Consider the following 26,845-nt stretch of genomic DNA (forward strand, 5'->3'; position numbering starts at 1 on the left):
GGAGCAGTTGTGGCAGCTGTCAGGAAACCTGAGCAAATGGCGGAGGATGGGGCAGGCTCCTGGAGTATACCCAAGAGCTGGAAAATAACTCGGTTTGCTGATATAAGGTCCAGACCAGCAAGGTCCTGGTCCCCAGTGACAAAGGGTCCAGTTGGAGCCTCCTGGGACATAATCATGGACAGTTTCCAGGATCTGCTTCCAGGATTCATCACACTAGTCAACTGTTCCAGCCAGGAGTAAACTCTAGATATTAGCAGGTGGGAGACAGATTTGATAATATACCTGTGACTGCACAAGATTTGGGAAGGTGGAGCCACACACAGCTTTTATTCGTTGTGGCAGAGAGACCACCTTGTACCCATGGAGAAAAGAACTTCATGAATGTATGATCTTCCTCTCTCTACAGATAGGGAATCTGACAGAATAGAATTGACCAGGCTGCTGGCTGCCACTCCTGAAGCCAATTCTAAAGATGCATGGAGGTGAGAGGGAAGATGTTGAAGCCAGAGTTACTATAAAAACTAAGAGAAATGCTTGGAGAGCCAGAAGGTGGTTGGATCATGATGTTTGTGTAAAAGTGCTGGCCCCGAATGGAAGCTGACCTCTAGAGGAGGGCCGGGGCTGGGAGCATGAGTTATCTCTGCCCGTTTGGTCTTGTGCCAGACTGCCACTGAACGGCTGTTAAAGAGCACCTGGTGATGCAGAAACTTCTGTTCCATGAGAGACTGATAAGGAAATGCTCAGGCTGTCTGGCCAGCTGCGTGCATTGCCTTCCCCAGCATCCCTCCACACACAACCTTCGATGAAGTCCCCAGGGGCAGGGTCACCTGTTTGGGGAATGGGGCAATGCCCTACATGAAGTAATTGAACCCGGAGAGTAGCACCTGAGCATCTCAGCCTTGAAATGGCCCTCTAGGAAGGGGACAGATGGAGGCCCTGGCTTCTAGTCCTCACTCCAGAGATCCTTAATCAACCAAGGAAATTAATCAGGAGCTCTGAGGGAAAAACACTGAGACTGCCAAGGAGAATAAATAGAAAGACTCCTGGTGGAAAACTATCTGAGATGCAACATAGTTGATGGGCCAGGAAGATTAAAATAAGCATATCAAACATTATCAAAGAGTTGAGGGAAGATAGTGAGACATGAAACAGCAATAGGAAGTTACAAAAAACCAATTGGAGATTCTAAGTAGAAAAATATATGCATTGGAACAAATATAAATGGATCAAATGACAGATTGGACAGACAAAAAATGAATTAGCAAGTAGGAAGATTGGGATGCAGAACTAGCTCTAAAGGAATCTGGAGGGGATATAAGGAAATGGGATTTGTAAAAGAAAACTAAGCATTGTGGAGGACAACATCTGCATTGATATAGAAGCAATCCCAAAAGAAAAGAAGAGAATACATAGGATGACATTTTTGAAGAAATAGTAACAGAGATTTTTCCCAGAATTAAGGAAGCATGCAGAAACCTCAGATTCAGAAGGTTCTGAGCTGTATGAGATGCGTCTTAGGTCCCACATCGCATCCACACAGGAGCCCACCTTTTACTCCAGCCATCACAACTCCCTGCAAGGACATCTTGACAGCGCACATCCACTAAGCTGCCCTCAGCACCTGTTGTGTTCTGCCCCTAGGCCTCTCTGATACCCCCACACAAAGGCATCCAGAACCCCACTCAGCGAACAAGCATGCACAGCCGGAGTGCTGGTGACATCCCACAGAGCAGCCCTTGCCCAATGTGGGGTCAGTGACTGAGAGATCAATGCCCTTTTCTTTCATCTGTTGGTTGGACAATTCTGAAGGACAATGTACAGGTGTCCTGGATGGGTCACAGCAGGAACAGGCCTAGTCATCCACCTGGAGAACTTCTTTTTTTTTTTTTTTTTTTGGTAACAGCTTTCACTCCTGTTTTCTTATCTCCCCCTCCTCCATTCCTGTCTCCTGGGATCACTGCTTGACGAGTGGAACTGCTAAACCAACATCAGCAACTCTCTAAGGTCACACTTCTTGTTATAGGAACAAATAAACCCCTATTGACGTAAGCCACTGTAAACTGGGCTGCCTATTATTCACAGGTAAACATAATTCTGGCTAATATGTATCTTGACCCGAGCCACAGTATCTGAATGAAGGAAGTTTGAGTCCTGCTGCTGAAATTCAGGACAAGTCCAGATCCCCCAATTTTATGGAGAGGTAATGCTCTTAAGGCCTTGGAGAGAATTCTACTCAGCTCAGCAGGATACAGGAAGGAAGTGTGTGTGTGTGGGGGCGGGGTGTTGAAACATGAACTGGAAGAAACTCTGGGTGCCTCAGGGGGATGTCCCCCTTCTTTGTGGAAAACTGCAATGATTCCAGTGAGATAAAACTTGGTAAGGCAAAAAGATAGTTACAGCTTTCCCCCTTCCTCATCGTCTATGTTCCCATGCCTGTTTCACTGATCAGAATCGTAGTACAAAAAAAAATGAAAGATACTAAAAAATGCCAGAGTGATTCATAGAAGTTGGGGTATAGAAAAATCCAAGCAAATGAAAAACCAAAACAGCAGCAGCAACAGTAACAACAGTGATAATAACAAATAGCTCTGGATATCAGAGATGGATTAAGAGAAAAGACAGTTTGTGGGTAGGAAGAAGAAAAATATCTAATGAGGCTTTCTAAAGAGGTTTTGATGCATGTTACATGATGTAGTAATTCCTCTTCTAGCTGCTTCAAGAAACTTCAATAAGCACTTACATTATGTATTGCAAGAATTTTGGATATGGATTAATGTTTCTTTGGGAAGTAATGTCATACTGATGTAGGTCATGAAGTCTCAGTCTCATGAAGACCAACACTATAATATGTCCTGAAAATTATATCATTTAAAAGGAGACTAAAACCATCTTGAGATGCAAATCGGGGGGGGGGGGCGCATTGGATGAGCTCATTGGCAGGGCTTGCCATGGGCAGGTTTCAGATTCATGCCTCTGAGAAATGGCAGCCCACTTTAGTTATAAAGCGTGGAGTTACTCAAGGAATGGGCTACTATTTGTCTGCTCAAGCATCTCTCTTTCTGCACCACATATTCATAAGTTATCAGTGCTGCTCCCAGTGGGACCCTGCTCTACAGCCACAGCGATTGTTTAACTAAACAGGTGGACCAACCAAGGTATCTTCTTTGGAATTGTAAAAACGGGACCCACTGAACAAGAGCCAGCTCTTTAAGTGGTGGCATCTATAAAATGCAAACTTGTGAGCAGCTGGTAGCCATATTTCCAGCCCTTTGGACTGCAGGAACACAGTAAGATTGGCAGCAAAGACAGGGAGGCAGGCGGCAGAATCCTAACTGTATAGAGTGCCTTGTTACTATTTGTTTCTGAGGCCTGGTTTCTGAACCCTGTCCTTCAGTTCTCTTACAACAATACTCTTTTATTTTTGCTGATGCTAGCTCAAGTGGATTTTGTTTTCCTTGCAGCCATTTTTTTGCCCCCCAGAAAACACTCACAAATAATTAGCATTATGGAGGAACAGAATAACAGCCTCCCAGCTACTTGGCTATTGAATTACCTTAGCTCTGCTGGTCTCCAACAAATTACTTCAACTTTCTCTTTCCTCAATTGTTAAATGGAGATCAGGTTTGTTGTAATAATCAAAAGTGCCAATAACACAGGTAAAGCACTCAGAACAGTGTCTGGCTCTCAATAAATATTATCTGTTATAAGTATTATGGATATATAACTATCAAAGCCTGGAATACAAGGGTCTGCTGTAGCTGATTATTCAATTCTTACAGGAAAAAAGCTCACACCGAGTGCCAGGTTTGACAAAATTACGTGAGTCCGAATAGCAATCAACCAGGTACACCTCTCAACTGCGTGTTTTGTACTTCCCAGTTCCCTCTGCCATTGTTTATTTTTTAATAAACTACATTAAGTGTGGTGGGAATGAAAGAGGAGACAGGCAGATGCTCCAAAGAATATGAGGGAGGGAATCTGCTTTCGTTATCATCCTAAATTTTTTTCTGCAGATATGACTTGTCATCTGCACTGCCTCTTCTTCCTTTCACTTCCTCTCTTGTACTGTTCATATTGTACCTTTTCTCAACTTCCTTGCAAGCACCTACCTATAAGGTTCCCCTCTCAACTCCTATCCCCATCTCCCAGCCCCAGTGCCTTTCCTATTTTAGGTTCTTAGCATAGGTTAGTGAAACACATACAAAATAAGATTTTACGTTTCTCCCTCATCTTAAAGAAAAATGGCTGGCCTATCTTGTATCTTGTTACAACTTAAAGTTTGGAACTGAATGTTATAAGCCAGAGAAAATCTCAGCTTGTGCCTCAAGGTGGCTCCTCTGATTTCACGAAGGCCTCGGGGCCATGTGGGTTTTGCCGGCCCTCAGTGTATGCGTCGTCGGTGTTCCCACCCCAGGCTCTGAAGAGGATGGCGGTAAGGATTCAAAAGGAACACTGGACTGCTGGGGTGTTCAGCCACCAAGCTCTTGTCTTTTTCGAGAACACGTAGTTTATATGAGAAAACTGACTCTGAGGAAGCTTGATTTTTTTTTTTTTTTTTTTTTTTTTTTTTTTTTGAGACAGAGTCTCGCTCTGTCGCCCAGGCTGGAGTGCAGTGGCCGGATCTCAGCTCACTGCAAGCTCCGCCGCCCGGGTTCCCGCCATTCTCCTGCCTCAGCCTCCCGAGTAGCTGGGACTATAGGCGCCCGCCACCGCGCCCGGCTAATTTTTTGTATTTTTTAGTAGAGACGGGGTTTCACCGTGTTAGCCAGGATGGTCTCGATCTCCTGACCTTGTGATCCACCCGCCTCGGCCTCCCAAAGTGCTGGGATTACAGGCGTGAGCCACCGCGCCCGGCCAGGAAGCTTGATCTTAAGTGAAGGGCACTGCTTCAACTCCAGCGGACGCAGGGCAATAGGGCATAGCTGAGCTGTCATCCTGGGTGGTCAGGGTCTGAAAGCAGCAGCCACCACTGGCACTAAAATATATTACAGACACAAAGAGGAAAGTACAAACAACAACAACAACAACAACAAAATGTCCAAAAATCACACATAAGGATGTTCAACTTCCCTGATAATCAAAGAAACACAAATTAAAACAACTGTAAGTTTCTGTTTTTGCCTCCCATACTAGTAAAGATTAAAACAACTTCTAATTCACTTTATAGGCAAGGACACAGAGAAAGAGGACTACTTATAGGAATATAAGTTAATACAAGCTTTACAGAAGGTACTTTAGCAATGATTGTAGAAATTTAAAATATAGCTGCCCTTTAATGAAAAAAAGAGATTTCTAGAAATTTGTCCTTAAAAAAATTAGGCAAACTCTTAAAAAAAAAAAAAAAAAAAAACCAAGGTATAAAAACCTATATTGACATTGGCACAGCCCAAGTCGGCACAGCAAAGTACAAACAGTGAATTCTTCTGATGGCAAGAATTCCTTCAATATATAATATCTTTTACACTACTTAAAAATTTTTGTGAGGAGAAAACCATTTTATGTCTATTTATTTTGGGGGGGGGGTACTGGTAGAGGTGATAGCATGGGTGGTAGCAGCTACAGAGACTGGGTAGAACAAACATGCCAGCTGCTGGTCCCCAGATGCACCAAGCCCAGTGTGTCCAGATACCTCTGCAGAGCCCACTTTCAGTCCAGGCTCCCTTGCCCAGTCTGTGAGTCATTCCCTGGATCCTGCTGACCAACACCGATCACAGTCCTCACATTTCCTTGCTTCAACATGGGCCTGTCTTCTAATGTCTTATGTGCTGGTCCCAAACAGCCAGCTGTATGGCAATCACTGGTGGGGGCATTTTTTTCATGCTTAATTCTTTGAAATTTTTAGACCACTCATTGGAGACTAGGTTAGATACTCAGTAGCTGGACATGAACTTAACAGCAGTTTTTGGAGGCTTTTGACTTTATTTAGAATCACCTAGAAAACTTTTCACAAATACAGAAGTTCTATCCCTAGAGATTCTATCTAGTTGGTCCAGGGTAGGGTCTAGGCATGGGTATTTTTTTTTAATACCCCAAATGAATTTAATGGGCAGCCAGGCTTGAGAACCACTGCTCCACAGGCTAAAAACATAGGATCCAAGTCAGAGCACCGGGAGATTGATTAATTGGTTAGAATGACTTGAAGTGACCACCAGAAACATCACATTTAGAGCTCAGTTAATTAGCCCCTTGATCACGCTCTGAACTGGAGGGGCAGTTTGTATTTGATATTCCAAAGAAGGCATCAGAGTACAAAGACTTTGACAAACAAAAAAAGCAAACTCACTTTGTGGTATTTTTCCTTTCTCCAGTTAACCAGAGTGGTAGCTGGAAGATCAAATATCCTTTGACCAATGTAATACTATATCTTAACTTGCAGAAACAATAGAGCTTTACAGAAAACTGTATCAGTTGAGAACTTTGTTTCTTACCCTCTATTTAACACACTGAATAGGACTGAGTCTGCCAGGCATTCTCTCAGAAGCTCATTAGGCCCGTGTCGGAATTTTGGATGAGTCACCACCGATGGCATTGTTAGGTAGCAAGCATTTCCCCAGTGGGATCCTTTCCAGTCACTGACAGCAGGAATTCTCAGAGACATGCACTTTATGTAACTTTCTTGCTATTAAATCCCATGCACTATTAATATTCATATTGCAACATAACAAACTTAAGCTCTATAGACATATGCTCTTTGTGTCTTCCAAATTCTCTGTATGCCTTAATCAAGCGTTGTTAGTCTGGTAATGTAGCTATGCTCTATTTGTTATGTCTAGAGATGTTCAAATTCAGGCACTGTTATATCATTTTTGCAGATTGTTTGGCTGATTGTTAAACTGGCCATGTTACATGTTCCACGTATAAGATTTTACGAGATTTTTCTGGGTGTTGTGTGTTTCATAGATAAATTGAGACATTTCCTTTGGTTGGCTATATTTCTTGCTTAAAGTAGAACTGAGAAACATAAAGATAATGGATTTATGATTTACTCTTGGTCCCTATAGCTGTCCTTGATCCAGAGGAAAATTTGGCTTGTGATGAATCTCAAGTGTCTCTTTGTCCTTCTTGGTTTGTGTGACACTACTGATGTTACTGTCTAACCCCTCAGCTTCTACAGAATTTGTCAGGCTTGTTTATTTTCTTTCCTTTCTTGTTTCTCACTACAGCTCTCATGAATTACTTTCTTAAGGGAGAGTTTTCAGAGTTATTTTCAATTACTACATGAGAAGTCTAATAATGTACAGTAGTTTTTTCCAGATTATGTTTCATGATTAATACCATGAGATATTTCTGGATATAAAAGGGATTTATACGCAAGTATGTTTGGGAAATGCTGCAGACTCTGTCTTTCTACTTGGAGATTTATGAAGCACATTTATGTATATCCATTCACTGAGATGCCTGCAATTTTTTAAAAAGAACTATTTAATTTTTGTTTCATCCAAAGTTTTCCAAACCACTTTTACTATGGAACCTTTTTGCATCCTGTGAGCCTTTTGGCAAATGTGGAAAGAATACACAAGTTCAACTTTTACTAGCTGTGTAACATTGGGCATGTTGCTTAATTTTTTTGAACCTTACTTGCCTCATTTGTAATGAAGAGAATAACACCTATCCCTACCACCTTGCAAAAATGCATTGTAACGTGAGGGCTACTATGAAAATAACAAGAAACATCCTAAAGAAAACATAATGAACACATGTAAGCAGCTGTGCCTAACACAGAACAAGCTGCACTTTTCTGAATTTTGAAAAATAGGTCTTTCATGAAGTTATTTATGAGTGGTAATAAGATGTCATTGATAAAATTATACATTCATAATTAACTGGACACATTTTCATCTGTATAACATCTGTATAGCGATGTATAACATCGCTCTTCTGCAAGTCTACTAAGAAGCACATCAACAGCCTTAAAGTACTTTGTGATATAAAGTTTACAATATAAAGATTTTTAGATGAAGAAAAACACTGCTGTATGTTTTCTCAGAAAAATAAATCCTGAGACACTTTTAATTGTAACTTAGGTCAAGAATATTTAACTGGTTTATTAAAATGTTGATAAACCTGGAAGTTTTGATGGCATTGGGTTGCTTACGCTCTTTAAAAGATTCTCCATTGTCAGTCCATAAATTAGAGATGAATGTGTATTTGATAGAAACGATTTCTATTTAGAGTGGTTAATCCATGACTGGGGTATCACTGCGTGGTTTTAATACATTCAGGGCCAGGTATGATGGCTCACACATTATAATCCCAGCACTTTGGGAGGCCAAGGTTGGAGGATCACTTGAGCTCGGGAGTTCAAGACCAGACTGGGCAACAAATCAAGACCTTGTCTCTGCATTTTTTTTTTTTAAATTAGCTGGGCATGGTGGTGCATGCCTGTAGTCCCACCTACTCAGGAGGCTGAGGTGGGAGGATTGCTTGAGCCTGGGAGGTCGAGGCCGCAGTGAGCCATGATCATGCCACTGCACTCCAGCCTGAGTGACAGAGCGAGACCTTGTCTCTTTCTCTCTCTATATATATTCAAGTTGGTATGTTTCTTCCCAAAGCTGTCCTCCAGAGAGCATGTTTTTCTGCAGTTCTGTGGATACTAATAGTCCCTTGCTTTTAAGGTAATTTATATTTTAATTTTCCTAATAACATCCGAAATGGCTAAAACAGAGTCTGGAAATGAGTACAACAAAGACAAGCTCAGGATACTCTGAGCAACACAGCTAGAGTTAAGTCCACTGAACACGGGCAAATCCCATTGTACCTTCATACTTGGCAATGTTTCTCCATGGGTTCTCTTCCCTCTTGACTTCAACTAATTAATGGAACTTCGCTCAAAGTTCACATACAGAGTCTTTTGTATTCCCTGTCTCTCTGGGTTCCCTAGACCTGAACACATTTCTCTTTTGCCAGTTGTCACACTGGTTGATATTTGTTGATTTACTTGTTAACCACTCTCCCTGGACTCTAAGGTCCTGGAGTTCAGAGTCTATGTCTTAACCAGTGTTTGTTTCTAGTGTTTAACCCTTAGTAGACATTCAACAAATGGTGGAATGACTGGGTGAATAAGTGGCCTCCAAAGTGCCTGGCAAGTATATAACCCTCTTTTGACAGATATCTGTCCATTCCAAAATCTCACCCTGAAGGATTTTCGATGCTTAGTTGCCATGCTTTGGACCTTGTGAACCTGCACTCTTGCCCTGACTGGCCAGACCAACTGTCTGACTCAAACATTAATATCTACAGACTCACCAGGAGTCACAAGAGTGCTCTATGCGGGAGGGTGGTTGCCCAGCCCTATTATCCCCTCCTGTCTTAGATTGAGTGGTTAGAAAGTAGAGAGGCTCTGGAAGTTGGCCCTTAGAAGACAGAAGTTATGCCATGGAAAACCAAGTAGAGGGAAGGTAGATAAGAGGTAGGAAGAAATAATGAAGAGATAGAAAAGTAGATATGAGTAGTCATGAGCTCATTAATAAGCTCATGCTTTTGGATCTCTGTGCTTTTGGATCTCAAAAAGCTACTCTTGGCCCCTGGAGCCCCTGAACTATTCTTTTCCAGCAAGGAATGAATTCCCATTTCTCCAAATCAAGTTGTGAAATTGCTGATACTTTGCTTTCTTTGATATCTCCTGTGTCCTTGCATTCAAATTCTATAATTTAAGCTAACCTGGGCATGTTAGATTATCAGACAATGTATTTTTATTTTTTTTTAAATTTAATACAGATCAGGAAGCAGAGGGTTGGATCTATTCAAAGAGAGGAATGGGAGTTTGATTTGGCTTTGTGTATGTGAATTTTCTCTAGAGTAAACCCAAAGTTCCAAGGCAGGTTTGTCAATGTGGTCCTGAATCAGGATTGTGTGGTGGTGATAGTGGTAGTGGTAGAGGGTGGTTCTTTCTAACAAGCTATTCATGGCATTCTACACATTGAAGTTTATGAATCATTGCTTTCTGATGACATACAAATTGAGCTAATGCCTTAGAGGTCTTCCGGACCGAAGATGACCAAAATGACCAATCATGAATCTTATTCACCTGGGGGCCATTTGTGCACAAGCTGTTCTGCTCTAAAACAAGGCATTCAGTCTCCTGGGATGGGAGAGATGCCTCTTTCCCTCTATGTGTAATCTATTGTGCCCATAGATACATATTTACTGGATTAACAAATTTCTCGAAAAGCTAGGAATTTTGGACCTATGTTATAACTAGTTAAGATTATTTTTTTAAAAAAGAAGAGCCTAAGGCAAATCCAAACTTGCAGAAGAAGAAACATGGAGACACAAGGAAATAGCAATAAATCTTTGATTTCTTAATATCCTTGCATCATATTATGTTAAAGACAGCTCACTGGCAAGCCTGGACGTTCCCCTCTCTCCCCAGGCAAAGTCGACATTGCACCATAGATATCACAGCCGTCTTTAGGAGTTACCTTTTTCTTTTTAAGGAAGACACTCTGGCAAGTATTCTAGAGTACTCCCATCATTCTCTACTGAGATGACTAGAAGTCTTTTAGTCTCTTGTGTCCTGTTGGTAACTGCTTGCAGGCTAGACTTTCTTTGCATCCTCTCTTTAATCATGATGCTGCCCCCCAATATAAAACTATTCTGATTTTTGAACAAAATATACTGAAATGGTTCTGATTACTCAATCATCATTATATTTAATTATGTTAAGGCATTATTTAAGAAATCCTGAGAAACTCTGGGTTCATGTTTTTCCTAAAGTTCTGGTCACAGATTGCAATTAAAATAGAGGAATAAAAAATAAGACCTCAACTAAAAGCTAAAAATGGTATATATGATTTGCAAGCAGGGGTTCTCAAATATTTTCATTTATTTATTGTTTTTAAAAGATGAGTTTAAAGAGGGAAGGTAATTTCAGCTTGAGAAGTGATAGAAATTGATTTGAGCAGCAGCTATAATTTTTAATTATGAAAGTAAAACATTTTGCTTAAAAGGGGGAGAGGAATAGAGTAAAAATACACAAGTTTTTGTAAGTAGAAGTCCTCTGTCCTTTTAGCCTAATCCCCCAAAATAGCGACTAGGAATGGTACAACATGTAACTGTTGAAAAATTTGTATAAATATAATATATAAACTAAATTGTGGCCAAACTATTAATACACACACACAGTTTATATATGTATACACCCACACAGTTTATATGGTGTGTATGTATATATGTGTGTATACACATGTATATGTATATATGTGTGTGTATACATATATGTGTGTGTATATTTGAAAGTCTAAAACAGTGCATGTGTATATATACATGTGTGTATACATGCACGTGTGTATATCATACACATGCATATATACACACACATGCACTGTTTTAAACTACTTTTTCAAATTGAAATACAACTTGGATATATTTCATGGTGATATACATAGAAAGATTTATTCTTTTTATTTAAAAAATTTCTGTAGACACAGGGTCTGGCTATATTGCCCAGGCAGGAGTGCAATGGCTATTCACCGATGCAGTCACAGTGTACTACAACCTTGAACTCGTGGCCTCAAGTGATCCTCCTGCCTCAGCCTCTGGAGTAGCTAAGACTATAGGTGTGTGTCACCATGCCTGGCTAACTTGCTCTTTTTAATAACTGCATAGCATATTGTATTGTAGATATCCATTATTACTTGCACTATTCTTCTACTTATGGCATTTCCATTTATTCGTCTGTTACAAACAATGCTTCATGGAATATTTTTGTACAAAATGTTTTGTTTGTCTGTGACAGTCTATCTGTAACAGTGAATTAGTAGAAGTGGAAGTGTTGGATCCAAGGATGTTTAATTCTAAATTTTGGTAGATGCTGCCAACTTGTCCTTCAAATAGATGATTAGAATTTTGACTTTCACCATAAGGGTGTACTAGGAGTATTTATAGTAAGCCAATTTATTGTCAACCTCAAATCTTCTCACTTGTATGGTCTTCCTCCAAGACCCTGCACAAGCCGTTAAAATGTGTAGACATTTCTAATGTTTTTGTAAAATTAGCAAAAGTAAGACATTTCAACCACAATTGGTTATGACTACCATCTCTTAACTCTGAATTCTTCATGGTTACACCCCTTACTTGCCACATGGATTTGGAGTGGCTATTGGCTATTTTGTGGATCAGGCTTGGAGAAGTTGAGTTGGGATATGTTATTTTAACAGAATTTTATAAAGACCTTTTAGAAAGTTTCAATATAATAAGGAATTACAGACCCTTGATGTTGACATATAGGAAGATTTTTTTTGTCATCTTTAAAATTATTTATTAAAGAAATAAAATTCAGATTGAAAGTCAGTGAAATACGAAACCAAGTGGTGGGATCTATGGAATTATTTTGATATACAGAAGTGAATTGTGGTTTTGCCATTGCTGTATGCTGGTGTTGGAAGACCCTCCCTGCTTTGGAGTTACCAACAGTGTGAATCAAGAAGGCCAAACTTCAGGCCCTGGTCCAGATAGGGGGCGAGGGTACAGCTTGCAAAACAAAGGTGGAACCTAGAGAGTTACAGCAGATGACAGAAAGCTTCAGAGTTCTCTAACAAAACTGGCTGTGAATAATGTAGCTGGTATTAAAGAGGTGAAGATGGGACAGTTTTTCATTTCAGCAATCCCAAAGTCTAATCTCTTTCTGCCCCAACATCTTTGCAATTACCTCTCTCTGCTCCTCTCTCTAGTCCTTCTCTCTCTGCTAACACCTTTGCAGTTTCCAGTCATGCAGAAGCCAAACCAATCACAGAAATGCTTCCTGGAATATTAAGTCAGCTTGGTGCTGACAGCTTAACAAGCTCAGGAAGTTAGCCAAACAGTTCCCATGGCAAGTCTTGAATAGAAAAGCACCAAACCCGGAAGACAATGAGGAGGAGGAGGATGTTTCAGATCTTGTAGAATATTTTGATGAGGCATCGAAGAATGAAGCGAACTAAAATTTTTTCTGGTGTTTGGAGGCTGTCATGGACTGGATTTAACAAATAAACCAGTGGTTCCAAAGTGTTACAGATACAGGGAGTATCACCTATTGCTATTCAATAATATAAATGTTATTTATATTTTTTTAAAAAGATGTACCTTGTTAAAAAAATTCATCATCTTGAAAAGTAGTAATTTATTAAAAGGACACAATTATAGGAGTAGTACATAGGCTCTTGGATTATTTGATAATCATGTTTATAAAGAAGGGCAAATCATATAAATACATTGAAAATGATGAAGTTCTTATTGATTTGACAGAAATACTGGCATGGACAATAGCATAAAGCTCATAACACACCACTGTGACAATGATATCAACTACAAAGAAGTGCCATCAATTGAAATGGTCTTAACATTGATTGGTTACTATGTAACCATACTTGAAATTCCCTGAAATACACAGATCATATGTGAAATAAACTTTTTAGAGTTTTTTTCAAATTTATCAGCTATCCTAAAAATTATAAATTATAAATTTCCAATAAGTTGTGAAACTGAAGAACCTTTTTTTTTTTTTTTTTTTTTTTTTTTTTTTTTTGAGACGGAGTCTCACTCTGTAGCCCAGGCTGGAGTGCAGTGGCCGGATCTCAGCTCACTGCAAGCTCCGCCTCCCGGGTTTACGCCATTCTCCTGCCTCAGCCTCCCCGAGTAGCTGGGACTACAGACGCCTACCACCTCGCCTGGCTAGTTTTTTGTATTTTTTAGTGGAGACGGGGTTTCACCGTGTTAGCCAGGATGGTCTGGATCTCCTGACCTCGTGATCCGCCCGTCTCGGCCTCCCAAAGTGCTGGGATTACAGGCTTGAGCCACCGCGCCCGGCCAGAAACTTTTTTAAATATCAAAAATAAAATTTTTTTTTGGCCAACCATGCTGGATGAAAAATGACTTATATTCTCTCTACATAATGTATTACAAAATTGTTGTATGAAATGATACTCAGAAAGTATGTATCAAAACTATAGGGAAAAGTCAGTAGAGATGTATGTCAGGAAGTACATCAATAAATATTATGTTATTGTTCTAGATTTTGCAATGTTTGCGGTATGTGTTGTGTTTTAAAAATTTACAATTTATTAGAATCATTCTCATTCTAAATAAAAATTCAAGAGCATGCTTAATATTGTATTCTTTTTCTTAAAGAAGTCTCCAAAAACTGTATGAGTTTCAGGCACAAATGTGGATCCATCCCTGAATTTATGAGAGTGCCTGTTTCCCCACACTCTTGCTAATTCTAGGTAGTATTAAAATTTTGTATACTTGCCAATCTGATAAATAATATATGGTATATTTTTATGGTTTTCATTTATATTTAATTATAAGTTAAGCTGAGCGTTATCTTACATAGAAATCCCTTTCATTATCTTTGCCAGAGTTGTCTTTAAAAAAATTCATCTGTGACAATTCTGATTGTAACACAATTCTCTCTCTGTCAATCATGCTTCAAATCCTTTTCTCAATTATTTGTTGATTCTTTGAGTTTGCTTATGGTGTAATTTTTTTCTCCCATTAAAAAATATTCAATTTGTATTAGATTTACCGTTGATGACAACATGTTGAAAAGAGTAAAAGTGCTATGTTGAATATATTGGGCTTTAAGTATGGATTGACTCAATTAAATACCTTTAAGGTTAAATGAGATAAGCACAGTTTAAAGAAACATAAAAACCTAGATATTTTGTCTTACTTTCTCCAAGTTAGAGAGATGGTAAATTGTAATTTTTTTTTAAACAAGGTCAAGTTAGTCTATACTTGGAATTGGTGAGGAAATCTATAGGATCGAATCTATAAGACTTGTATTTCCACTATCAAGAGGTGACCCTGAAGTACCAACCTAAGCTACCTATGCTGCTGCCCTCCATGGCAAGTGCTGCTGTTTATTCTCTCTGGGATGAAATGTCCAAAAGTCATTTCTCCAGGCTCTTAACTCATTATACATTTTGATGAGTGAACCATGCCAACTTCATACAGAAGACAAGTGTTCCCTACATAGAAACACATTTGGTTCTTTCAATAGTCACCCCAGGACAACGGACCTGCTCGCCTGCCTGGCAAGCTACTTCTGTCCTTCCAGGCCCACTTTAAATGCTGCTTCAATAAAATGTTTCTGGATTCCCAAGGAATAAATAATTACACCCTCACTGAAGTTTCCATAGCAGTAGGTTTACAGTATCTTTATAGCACTTAAGATATTTATAATATAATGTGTATTCTGCCTATTTCTCCTCTATTCGACAATGGACTTCTTACAGGTAGGAGTGTCTCATTCATCTTGAAATCCGTAGAATAGGTACTCAAGACATTTTCATTTTTGAAGAAGGTACAGAAAGTCTATGAACATGATTTAAATGGAGTATAAATAGTATACGTAAGCTACCAAGAAATCTAATTAGTATCAGCAGTACCTTTATAACAACACAAGCATGGTATGGGTTGCTTTGGTGATTACTGAAAGTTGGCTATTCTGTTTTTTTTTGTTTTGTTTTGCTTTTCAACTTTTATTTCAGGTTCACAGGGTACATTACATGTGCAGGTTGGTTACAAGGGTAGTAAATTGCATGTTGCTGGGGTTTAGTGTACACAAATAATTTTGGCACTCAAGTAGTGAGCACAGTACCTGATAGGTAGCTTTTCTACCCTCACCTTAGTATTCTATTGAGTAGACAAAAACAATACAGTGTAGGCCAGATTTTTATTTTTAGGTTTCTTAGATCCTGCACTCTCATGACTGAATTCATATCCATATTCACTTTAAAGAGCCAAGGACATTGTTATAGCAATTTGTAGACCCTGTCTTGCTTCACTATAAATGGGTTAACACATTTACTCCTACAACCATGCTTTAAGTGAAAACTGCTAACATCTATAGAAAGGGATGGGTTTGGCACTAAAACGCCAATATACTTACTTTAATAAATGCTCATCTGTATAATTATACATAATAAGTGTTTTGGACAAAGACTTCAAAGTCTTTTAAGCATTTATCATAAATGATGTGAACTAGCACAGGAAAGAAGACCCCTGGGCCCCACCATAGCACAGGCTGAGGCATCATCCCATGTTTATTACATAGTACAGATCTCAGTACATCACTGTGCTTTGGAAAAGTGTCTAATTTATTCTTCCACACTTGCCAAAATATAGCTGCATTGGGAAACTTAAAATAGCCCAGTATTTAATTGGTTCTAGGCATGCACATAAACAGGTATTGTTAAAGAAACCAAGTTACTGATTCAATAAAAGACAGCAGATAACCGCAGGCGCCACCACAATTTATTCTCATGGAGGTCAAAGACAGCAAACATTTATTTGGGGTCTTTAATGACATCTAGTCAATTTCTCTAATCCATTGTCTTTTGTATTAGTCATTTATCATTCCTTTGGGAAAACAAATCCCAAAATGACTGGTTCAAATGCATTTGACCTTTAGCTACAAAACAGATAATTCATTTACATGAAATAGATTACTCTCTAAGAAGATTCTGTTAATTGAGACTCTTTTTTGAAAGTCATAACCTTAGCAAAGTTTCCATAGCAACTCTGACAATTCCACATAGAATTAGTTATGTTAACCCTGTTCTTGATATCCTACGGGTGTAAAGTATCTACTGAATTTGTTACAGGTTCAAACACTACAAGGGTATCACTGACACAACCTGTAAGGCATTACTGGCAGACTTCAGGAGCCTAATAACTGTCAGTTATTGAATGTCTAGTTGACACCATCTGTATATAATATCTTCGAGATGACTCACTGAATGCTCAGTTGTAATATATCCCAATTCAGCACTAGAGAGGTTAGATCATTTGATCTAATATCACATGAACCAGAATTCAAGTCCTCTTTGGTCTGACTACAAATGATGCTCTTTCACTACACTGGTTTCATTAAGCTCTGTACAAAGTTCTGAAAAGACATTCATTCTCTGTGTTACAAACATTTGATTTGTTAAGTGTTAGTAGGATACTACTTCCCTTAACACATCTGTTTTTTTTTAAGGCTACTTCATGAATATCATCCTGTTTGCTCTGTCTAGGAACAAACTGTCAGGAATGATGGTATCACCTTGGGACTAAGGTAAAACTTATTCTAAGCTTTCACATGCCTTGCTTGTACCCACATCTATTTCTTTATTCAGCCTTTGACTAATAACTGATCATCAAATTCCACCTTAGTCAAAGTCCTTTTCACTCCTACTTACACTATCCTTAACCATCTCCTTACCTTCCCTCTCTATTTCATTTTTATTTTTTCCCTCTTTTAAAAAGTTTGTCCATTTATTTAAAAATAAATAAACAACTCCTTTATACACAACCTCTACTTCTTATTTGTTATTTCAAGAATTTTCCTAATTGTGACTGACAAATTTAAGAGTGAATAATGCTACACCTAAAACGAAGAGGCCATTAACATCCAAGGCTGTGAAACTACCCAGGCGGTCCTTTTTCTATAAGCCTCCAGTAAACTTATCTAACTAAATGTCTTTCCAGAGCACAGCACTTTGGAAAAACAATAACACAAAATCACTGTATGTCTTTAAAAATTTTTAATCATTATAATTGCAATGGTATTTTTTTCTATTTTTTCATTTTAAACACAGATGTACATAGAGCATCCAACACAACCAAGTTGTTGGGACTAACATGGGAGTTTTGGTGGGCCTGCTTTGTAACACTAAGGGTTCCAGATTGGTTCTAAACACCTGGCGGTCAAGTACACTGTAATTCACTACTTTTTAAAATTGGGGACTTCCTGTGTTTGTTGGAGTGGAGATGTATATTTGCATTTTGATTATCTGTGGATGACCAATTTGACTGGAATCCTCTTGCTTTTTGGCATCTTCCTCCAGTTTCTGGGCTAGATGATAACTTGCCAAGAGAGGTGGCTGGGAAAGGCCGAGGTTGCATGTGGAACAGAGCATGTACTTTTGGTCTGAATTTCAAAGCTGAACTTTTGATTGGACCTGTCTTCCTTTTTTTTTTTTTTTTTTTTTTTTGCCTGGTGACTGGTAATCTCTTTACTAAACAAAGTACTTTTCTTGGCTGACCAGATATATGCTGAGTAGAAAAGGTAGAGCTGAGAGGTCTCTCTTCCTCTAATTAGAACAGATCCAGCAGAGAGAAGCTGGAGCCCACGATGTTTGAAAGAATCCAAGAACCTTTAGCTGTGTTGGAAAAAAGCTTAGTAGGAGAGATGAGAGCTTAGAAGAATGGAGAGGGAAAATCTGATGAAAGTATGAGATGAAATTAACCATAAACATTTGAAAGTATATCATCATGATTTTTAACAATCCACCAGAGCCTATAAAATAAAATTTATAGAGAAGATTATTGGGGAACCAGTAATTTTACTGTGTGTTATACTTTATGAAGTCTCTTGTAGTAATTTTTGCATAGTTGACTTTTTTTTTTTTTTTTTTTTTTAAGGAAGAGGCAAATGACATTGCATTTTATTCAACTATAAATCTCAGGAGCAAAGCCTTAATTCATGTGACTATTTGGGGTGGTTCTAGACAAGTAGGTCTGTTCAAAATTTTAAAGCTCAGATCTGTCAGGACAATGACCTAGATTCCTCTTCAAGTTTGGTCCTGTAGGGCTTGTTGCCCCACACAGTATAATAGCAGTAGTCTTTCTACCTTGGCTTCTAGACAGACCAGCAGACTGAGTTAGAAAAGATACAAATTGTAGATAAAGATGAGTTTTTAAAAAATACTTCAAATGACTAACTCTATAGGAGTGCTATGATATGTAAGGCATCGCCATAATAGAAGAAGAGTGAAGGTCAAGTCAAATAAGATCTAACTTGATCTTTTGCTGCAACTTGGTGATCTCCATGCAGTGGAGCTCCTGAATTTTAGGAACAGATCATTTTATTCTATTTTGTATTCATCTTCTAACAATTGTTTTTTTGAGGCACATTTTAGCATGACTTAACCAGTTTTTGAGGTCTCAAAGTAAATACACTCCCAGGTACTTTAGGTTCTAAGTAAAGTTTCTCATCTTTTTATGACAATACTATTGTTCTTCTCCTGTTAACTGAGATCTCACAGACATGTTCTATGGTATAGTTGGGACTCTTCCTCATGACCCCTTCAAGCCCATAAAATTCCGTAACAGGCTGGGCGTGGTGGCTCACACCTGGAATCCCAGCAATTTGGGAGGCTGAGGCGGGCGGATCATGAGGTCTGGAGTTCGACACAGGCCTGACCAACATGGTGAAACCCCGTATCTACTAAAACCCCATAGCTACTAAATCTTACAGGTGCAATTACAGGTGGTACGCACCTGTAATCCCAGCTCCTCAGGAGGCTGAGGCAGGAGAGTTGCTTGAACCTGGGAGGCGGAGGTTGCAGTGAGCTGAGATCATGCCACTGCACTGCAGCCTGGGTGACACAGCGAGACGCTGTCTCAATAAATAAATAAATAAATCCATAATAGTACCAAGGGTAGCCTAAAAGTAGCATTTCACTTATCCATCTTTTGGAAGTTATTTCTCAAATACACAAGTGACTTCTTAGGATAATATTTTTATTGCTTCAAAGCCTTGTCTTTTATTTCCTTTTCATTCTCCACAGATAACATTGAACATTTCCTGGGGGCCAAATTAATAATAAATTCAGTCATTAACATAAAAGGAAATGTAATTAAATTATTCTTTTAGGAAAGAAGATATAATGACATCTCAGGCCAGGAATTTTACAGTAAAAATCATATTTTGGAATTTCTCAAAGTACAGTTTAAAAAGATACATCAATATTATACAGAAATAGAGTTAGTCATACATAAAATTTGAGTTGATCTTATTCAGTGAGTTTCTGAGATTATACGCAGGGTTGGAGGTGAGATTTTCATGAAAGGTCGTTTTTACTGGTGATGAGAAAGAATCTATAGTAGTAACATTGTGACTACCTTTTACTAAGTGTGGGCTATACTATGCACTTATGTCTTTAATACCCACATCATTTTCATAGGGATGTATTATGATCTCCTCTTTGTAAACTGGGAAATACAGGAAATACAGGCTTAGGGAGGACAAGGACCCACTTATAGCTAAATGATATCTGGCCCACTGGGATTTGAACCCATCGCCTGACTATAGAGTCCTAAATTGTGTACCTTGGCATGCAGACTCACAGTATCACTGACATCACTCTAACACCATTGAGTGGGAGGAACCGTTACAGTAAATCTTTTGGAGAGAAGCCAGGAGGGTCTGAGAGAATGATATGATAGAAAATACACACTTTGGGCCAGGTGTGGTGGCTCACACCTGTAATCCTAGCACTTTGGGAGGCTGAGGCAGATGGATCACCTGAGGTCAGGAGTTCGAGACCAGCTTGGCCAACTTGGCAAAACTCTGTCTCTACTAAAAGTGCAAAATTAGCTGGGTGTGGTGGCACAGGCCCGTAATCCCAGCTACTCAGGAGGCTGAGGAGGAGAATTGCTTGAACCTGGGGGGAGGACGTTGCAGTGAGCCGAGATCGTGCCATTGCACTCCAGCCTGGGCAACAAGAGTGAAACTCGCTCTCAAAACAAAACGACACAAAACAAAACCACTTTCTAGGACTCCTTCTGAGTAAAGACTGCATGCTCTTCTTCACCTCCTTTATCCCATTCTTGACTCCATGGTGTTCTATCCTATGCTGAAGTACAGGTTTGCTTAGTTATAGAGTAGGTCAGTTATTACCAGCATCCTACTGTGTGCCACAGACATCTTCTAGAAGCCCAGCCAGTCCCTTGCTCATTTTCTTCCTGGTTCTCTAGGATAATCATAAAGACTTGTTCCTTACTCCAACTGGAAAACCAAAATTCAAAACCTTATGCCCTGCTACTTAAAAGCCACTAAATACTTCGTTATTTAATAGATGAAACAAGTAGAAGTGAATTCTTGCCATGCCATTATTATACAGAAAACCAACATTTTCCTTGTGAATTTCTGATGGTATTTTAACAAGGTGGTTCTAACTGGCTCAGAATTTTTCTGAGGAATAATGCTATTTTTTGGAAAAAATACTTAGATATACACTGGGGATAAGTGGATATTGAGACTTTTGTGTAGTCATTAAGACTGTTTTTTGAGACAGAGTTGTGCTCTTGTTGCCCAGGCTGGAGTGCAATGGCACAATCTTGGCTCACTGCAACCTCCATTTCCCAGGTTCAAGTGGTTCTCCTCCCTCAGCCTCCCGAATAGCTGCGATTACAGACGCCTGCCACCGCACCAAGCTAATTTTTCTTTGTAGGTTTAGTGGAGATGGGGTTTCACCGTGTTGGCCAGGCTGGTCTCAAACTCCTGACCTCAGGTGATCCCCCTGCCTTGGCCTCCCAAAGCCCTGAGATTACAGGCATGAGCCACTGAGCCCGGCCTGAGTGGTTAAGACTTCCAGTCAACCTGGGGAAAGAACTTTTAAGTATGCCAATCCTGGAGGCTTGAGTAAATTCTTCCACCATGTGACATTTGGTGCAAATGGACGTCCTTGTAAAAACTGGTGAAGAGCTGGGTTTTACACTTAGGTGGACATGGGGCCAAAGGAGGCAGCATGCAGGTATACAGAACAGGAGCAAAGAGGATCATGAGAGGGAAAGCAGTTGGGAATCCTTAGAGACCTTCAAGAGTTTAAATCTTTCCAGTCTGGCACTGGGCAGAAAAGTCCATTAGGCTTGATTCTTTCAGTTGCGAATGAGGCTCAACTAATATCTGGATCTCAAGATCATTGATCAACAAATGCCTCTCATCCTTAGCAACTCCTCAAACTTTTCTTTCCTATCTTTAATATGGAGTGTCAGCTCTGAATAGAAATTTCAACTTGTTCTCCCCCTTCCTGAGCTTTCAAATATGAAGAAATGGACTCAGCAGGAGATCTATCGTTTTTACTGGTGGGCGTCGGTGGGAGTGGGTGCAGTGGACTGGGTTATCCCAGGAAAGATTTCACAGTTATAGAACACTTTACTCTAAAGTATAGGCACTGATAGTCGCAGGAGGAAACAGACAAAAAAATCACCTTAAAAAAAGATGACTCAGAATTCTGACTCAGAGGGATTGGGGCCAATTTCTGATCTCATCTTGGAGCTTCCTGAAGCACCTGGACTTTCCCTGGAGGTCTCCTACCTAAATTGGAGCTTAGACCACACCTGTCTGGCCCTGAGGGAATAAACTGACAAGCACTCGGCCTGCAATGGATGCAGCTGTTCTCATTAGATCAGACGTGGATCAGAGTGATAACTTTCTAGAAGCATAATTTACCATACATTACAATCAAGAATGACAAATTACAGTATGGTAAAGCACTTTAGAAGCGACGCAAACTTTCCCTGCTAAGGGAGCCAGCTCTGACGAACCAGTACAGTTGTGCTTGACAATGGCCTGTTTGACTTCAGGAACTGTTGTCCTATTATCTAGTGTTTTACAGATACCCCTGGCATTAAGTTCATTTTAACACAAACATGAAAACTCACTGTCAAGGAACAGATGAAAGTTCCACAAATTGATTCAGTAATTTCACCTAGAGTTGCAAATTGAGTGTTTCATATAGGAGAGTACTTGAAAGAAGAAATTGGCTGGAGGAAAATAATTTTACTTGAAGCTGTTTCTGATAGAGATTGAACAAGGCTATTTTTTTTAAAAAAAAAAACCATTTTGCTCTCTCTACATTTAGGACATTTGAATTTAGTGAAGTAATCTGAGAAGAATGATAACCAGAGTACGCTTTTTTTTTTTTTTTTTTTTGAGACGGAGTCTCTCTCTGTTGCCCAGGCTGGAGTGCAGTGGCCGGATCTCAGCTCACTGCAAGCTCCGCCTCCCGGGTTTATGCCATTCTCCTGCCTCAGCCTCCCAGGTAGCTGGGACTACAGATGCTCGCCACCTTGCCCGACTAGTTTTTTTGTATTTTTTAGTAGAGATGGGGTTTCACTGTGTTAGCCAGGATGGTCTTGATCTCCTGACCTTGTGATCCGCCCGTCTTGGCCTCCCAAAGTGCTGGGATTACAGGCTTGAGCCACCACACCCAGCCCAGAGTATGCTTAAAAAGTATCTGAAACTCGGCCAGGTGTGGTCAGGAGTTCGAGACCAGCCCGGCCAACATGGCAAAACCTCATCTCTACAAAAAATACAAAAATTAGCCGGGCGTTGTGGCGGGCACCTGTAATCCCAGCTACTTGAGAGGCTGAGGCATGAGAATGGCTGGAACCCAGGAGGCAGAGGTTGAAGTGAGGTGAGCACACTATTGCACTCCAGCCTGGGTAACAGAGTGAGACTCTGTCTTAAAAAAAAAAAAAAAAGTATCTGAAACTATTTCTGTTTCTCTATAAAAATCTGCGGACGAGCATCTGGGTGTGACTAGGTGAGCAAATCTTCTTTAAGGTGCTCCTGTCTTTCCCAACCCCACATTTCTTCAACATTTGAAAATTCTCAGAATAATGGGCCAGTTTCATAGCTCAGGGTGTTTGGTTCCAGGAATTTTTCATGAATCCAAACTCCCAGGACTCCCAATGATCCTGGTAGGAAACTGGGAATGAGGTCAAGGGAGAAGAAAAGCAGAGCAGTGGCTCTCAGTCTCACAAACTGCTGAGAGGAATGGACACTCAGCAGACATTCCTAGACCCCATCAAGGCTGACCCAGATTCAAGAGTGCCAGTTAGCTCCAGATTTGACTTCAGAATGACTCAACCGAGTCTCTGCCTCAAGGGCTTTAGCCCTGGAGAAAGGCACCAGGAGACTCCCTTCTTGAGACACGCCTCGCAGTCTCCTCTCCTGTCCACTTCCCCTCCTGCTTGCAGCCTTACCTTCCCACTTGAATCTCCCCTGCACCCCGTGAAGAGCGCTCCACCGCATTTTCATGAATCATCTGAGTGCTGTTAGGCCAAGTGGTGACTCAGTTTTTTGGCTATTGAGAATGGCAGGAGAGTTCTCTGAACTCAGTTTTGTGGATTTCTGTGTGGTGGAAAATGGGAGGAGGTGGCGAAATCCTTAGTCTTAGTAGCACTGGTTAGGGAATTGGTACAGCAGGGGAGAGGTAGAATAGGGACAAAAGCGGCTGGCCAGGGATAACCTTAGCCATGCACAAGGCAAGCTGAGGTTTGAGAAAAGTTGGGAGATGTTGGCACGGCTGTCCTTCGTAACCGCCTTCACATCCGTTCTCCCTAGCACTGAAGCCTCCCTGCACTTTGGAGTCCCTGGCAGAGCCTGGCTTGGGCAGTCTTTCCAGTGAAATCTGGTGAGCTGTCTGCTGCTTTAGCCAAGCAGGGCTGCTACTGAATGACATAAACAGTTCCTTTTCTTCAAGGGTGAAAGTATATTGGTGTGTTCCAGCAAACCAAGCAAAACGTGAAAAATATTTCAATTTTTTAGGTGGCATTTGGTCAAGTGATTGCCTATGTGGTTTTCAAAGAATGTCTCCGTTGGGGATAGATTATCATGATGTCAGAATTTTCCAAATCCCTAGACTCTTGAAGACCTTTCTAGCTGCCATCATTTGAAAGCTTAGCAGATTGTTGTTTATATCTACACACCCGCATTCTTCAACATCAGCACTGCTGGCATTTGGGGCTGGAGAATTCTTTGTCATTGGGGGGTGTCCAGGGCACTGTGGGATGTTTAGCAGCTTCTCTGGCTTCTACCCTCTAGTACACCCCTCTCCCAGTTGTGGCAACCAAAATGTCTCTAGGCATTTACAAATGTCTTCCGAGCAGAAGCACAGCTCTGCAAAGAGACTGTCTAGGATACTAGACTTTTCCTTTTTACTCACCCTCTTACTGCACGGTACCCCTAGCTATGTCTCCTTACCCTGAGGGAACATTTGATTTTGTTCTTAAGGAAATTCAGGAGAAAACATTTTTTAATTCCACAAAAGAATTAATGGAGAATTGAGAGACTGAACTGACGATGATTTGGTGTATGAGAGTTTGAAAGACCTCTAATGTTTAAATGAGGCTTGTTCCATGGATGTCCAGAGTGCTCTGGAAAGTACAACCCATTTGAACCCAGGAAGCAATCAGCTCTGCCACCAGGAGCACTGGGCAGCCATATGATCAGAAACTGGGTTTGCCGTTCAAACCCAGTAGTGTGTTCTAGTCCATACGTGCACAATGATTCCACTTACATTTTAGCTTGGCAGTTCTAGAAATCTCTGGCTATCTCAGTTTTACCAGTTCTAAAGTAAAGAGAAGGACTCACTCCTCCTCTCCCTCCCACAATTCCCAAATTAATGATCAATGACAGCAAAACAAACAGGGTCCAGCATCCAGACAGTGGTGAATTCTGGACTTTGCTGGGCAAAGGAATCTCAAGTTGAGGCTCAATTGTGAGGTGTAATGAGGTGTGTAAAAAAATGTTCTCTGTATTCTTAAGAAGGGAGTTGCTATATAAACTTAGGATATACCCAATTCCTAATGGTTTACCATGAGTTTGGGAATACTGGAATCAAGGGGTGAAGGGTCTCAGCTTTCTTTTATGTGGGGCCAGAAATAGTAGCTTGTTGGGCACTGCTTAGATAGAAAGCCTTTTTTTTTTTTTTTTCTTTTTTTTTCCCCCCAGGTCTCTTGAGGACCTGGAGAAGTGATGTAGTATACTAAAGATATCTTAAAGTGTGCAAACACTCTGGCTGAATAAAAGTTTCTCAAGACATTTCTTTCCAACACGAACAAAGTTACCAAAATATGAGCCGATTGGTAACATTTAAACAGCAACTTTAATGCAGATAGACCTATAATAGTGAACAGTGCGACTGTATTTGGTTTCAGGGAAAGAAGTTTGTCTAGCTAATGCTATTTTCCTGACATTCTACCAATGCAAAGGACCCTGGATCCAATACTTTAAAGTAATATGTCATTGTGTGGAAATCTCAGATCTGGCCTCTTAAGAGTGCTAAGAAGATTCCCCAAGCTAACTCTGACATTGTTTGGGAAACTTGGCTCCTAAGAGCAGGCGTGGGTCGCCTGGTTCCACCCTGGGCTGGGGGAGCTTTTCATCAGGTATTGTGTCCACAGGCTCCCTCAGCTGGTGTCTCCGAAAACGACAGGCTGCTCCTCATACTGTCCTGAGTGCTCAGAATTAAACTGCTGGGGCCAGGGGCACACGCAGTGCCTGTGCTGGGGACTGGGTCCCAGGCCCCCACCCTTTTCTCTTCTATCTAAGAATGCCTTCGTCCTTAGACATGACGGCATTGAAATGCTGTGGGGTGGCTGCAATCCCTGCTTCATAAAAAGGTGTGGGTCAGTAGAGAGAAGGCATAAGGCTGGTTGCAAATCTCTTTTCTGTGACCTGCCAGTATAACTGAAGCTACATTGTTAGTTACACCTCATCTCTGAAATGGGTTAATCATTTCCTCTCCTACACGGACACAAACACACACACACACACACAGTCTCTCTTCCACACACACACTCACACTCACATATTCTCGTCACACACACACTACTCATAAGGATGTTGTGAAAATTAAAGAAGATAATGGTTATAAAACCACTTGAGAAACTACAGTGCCATAAAAATTTGAAACTATTGTTTTTATTATACATCATGAACAGTATGTCCTGTGTTCCTACATCTTTTAGAGACAATTCAATACATTTGGAATCTATTACCAAATAGAAATAGTTGCCAAAACAAACATATATCTATCTTCTTGTCAATTAGAATTTGTCAAATTTTTATCATAAATAACTATTTATTATTATATAAACCAGCTATATTGGAACTGGTGTAAAATAGCTAAGAAAGGGGGAAACTCTACTAGACATTCCAAATAAATGTGTAGCTTCTTTGTGTGTGTGTGCATGGGTACTTTGTTGAGGGAATATTTTGCTCACCATTGTGTTGTTAGTTCTGGCCTAGAATAAATGTTTGTTAAATGAATAAATGAAAATATACATTATATAATGACTTTCC

The 26,845-nt window shown here is 40.1% G+C and overlaps 1 protein-coding gene and 1 pseudogene across 5 annotated transcripts in view; one reads left to right on the plus strand and one right to left on the minus strand.

Annotated features, from left to right (window-relative positions):
- LOC105466706 (palladin, cytoskeletal associated protein) overlaps positions 1–26,845 on the minus strand; it is a 433,580-nt gene that overhangs the window by 321,067 nt on the left and 85,668 nt on the right. The gene's annotated exons all lie outside the window — the stretch shown is intronic.
- LOC112424010 (transcription factor BTF3 homolog 4-like) lies at positions 477–12,920 on the plus strand (annotated as a pseudogene).

The sequence above is a fragment of the Macaca nemestrina genome, chromosome 3 (assembly GCF_043159975.1).
Source record: "Macaca nemestrina isolate mMacNem1 chromosome 3, mMacNem.hap1, whole genome shotgun sequence".
In the NCBI taxonomy this organism is placed as follows: Eukaryota; Metazoa; Chordata; class Mammalia; order Primates; family Cercopithecidae; genus Macaca; species Macaca nemestrina.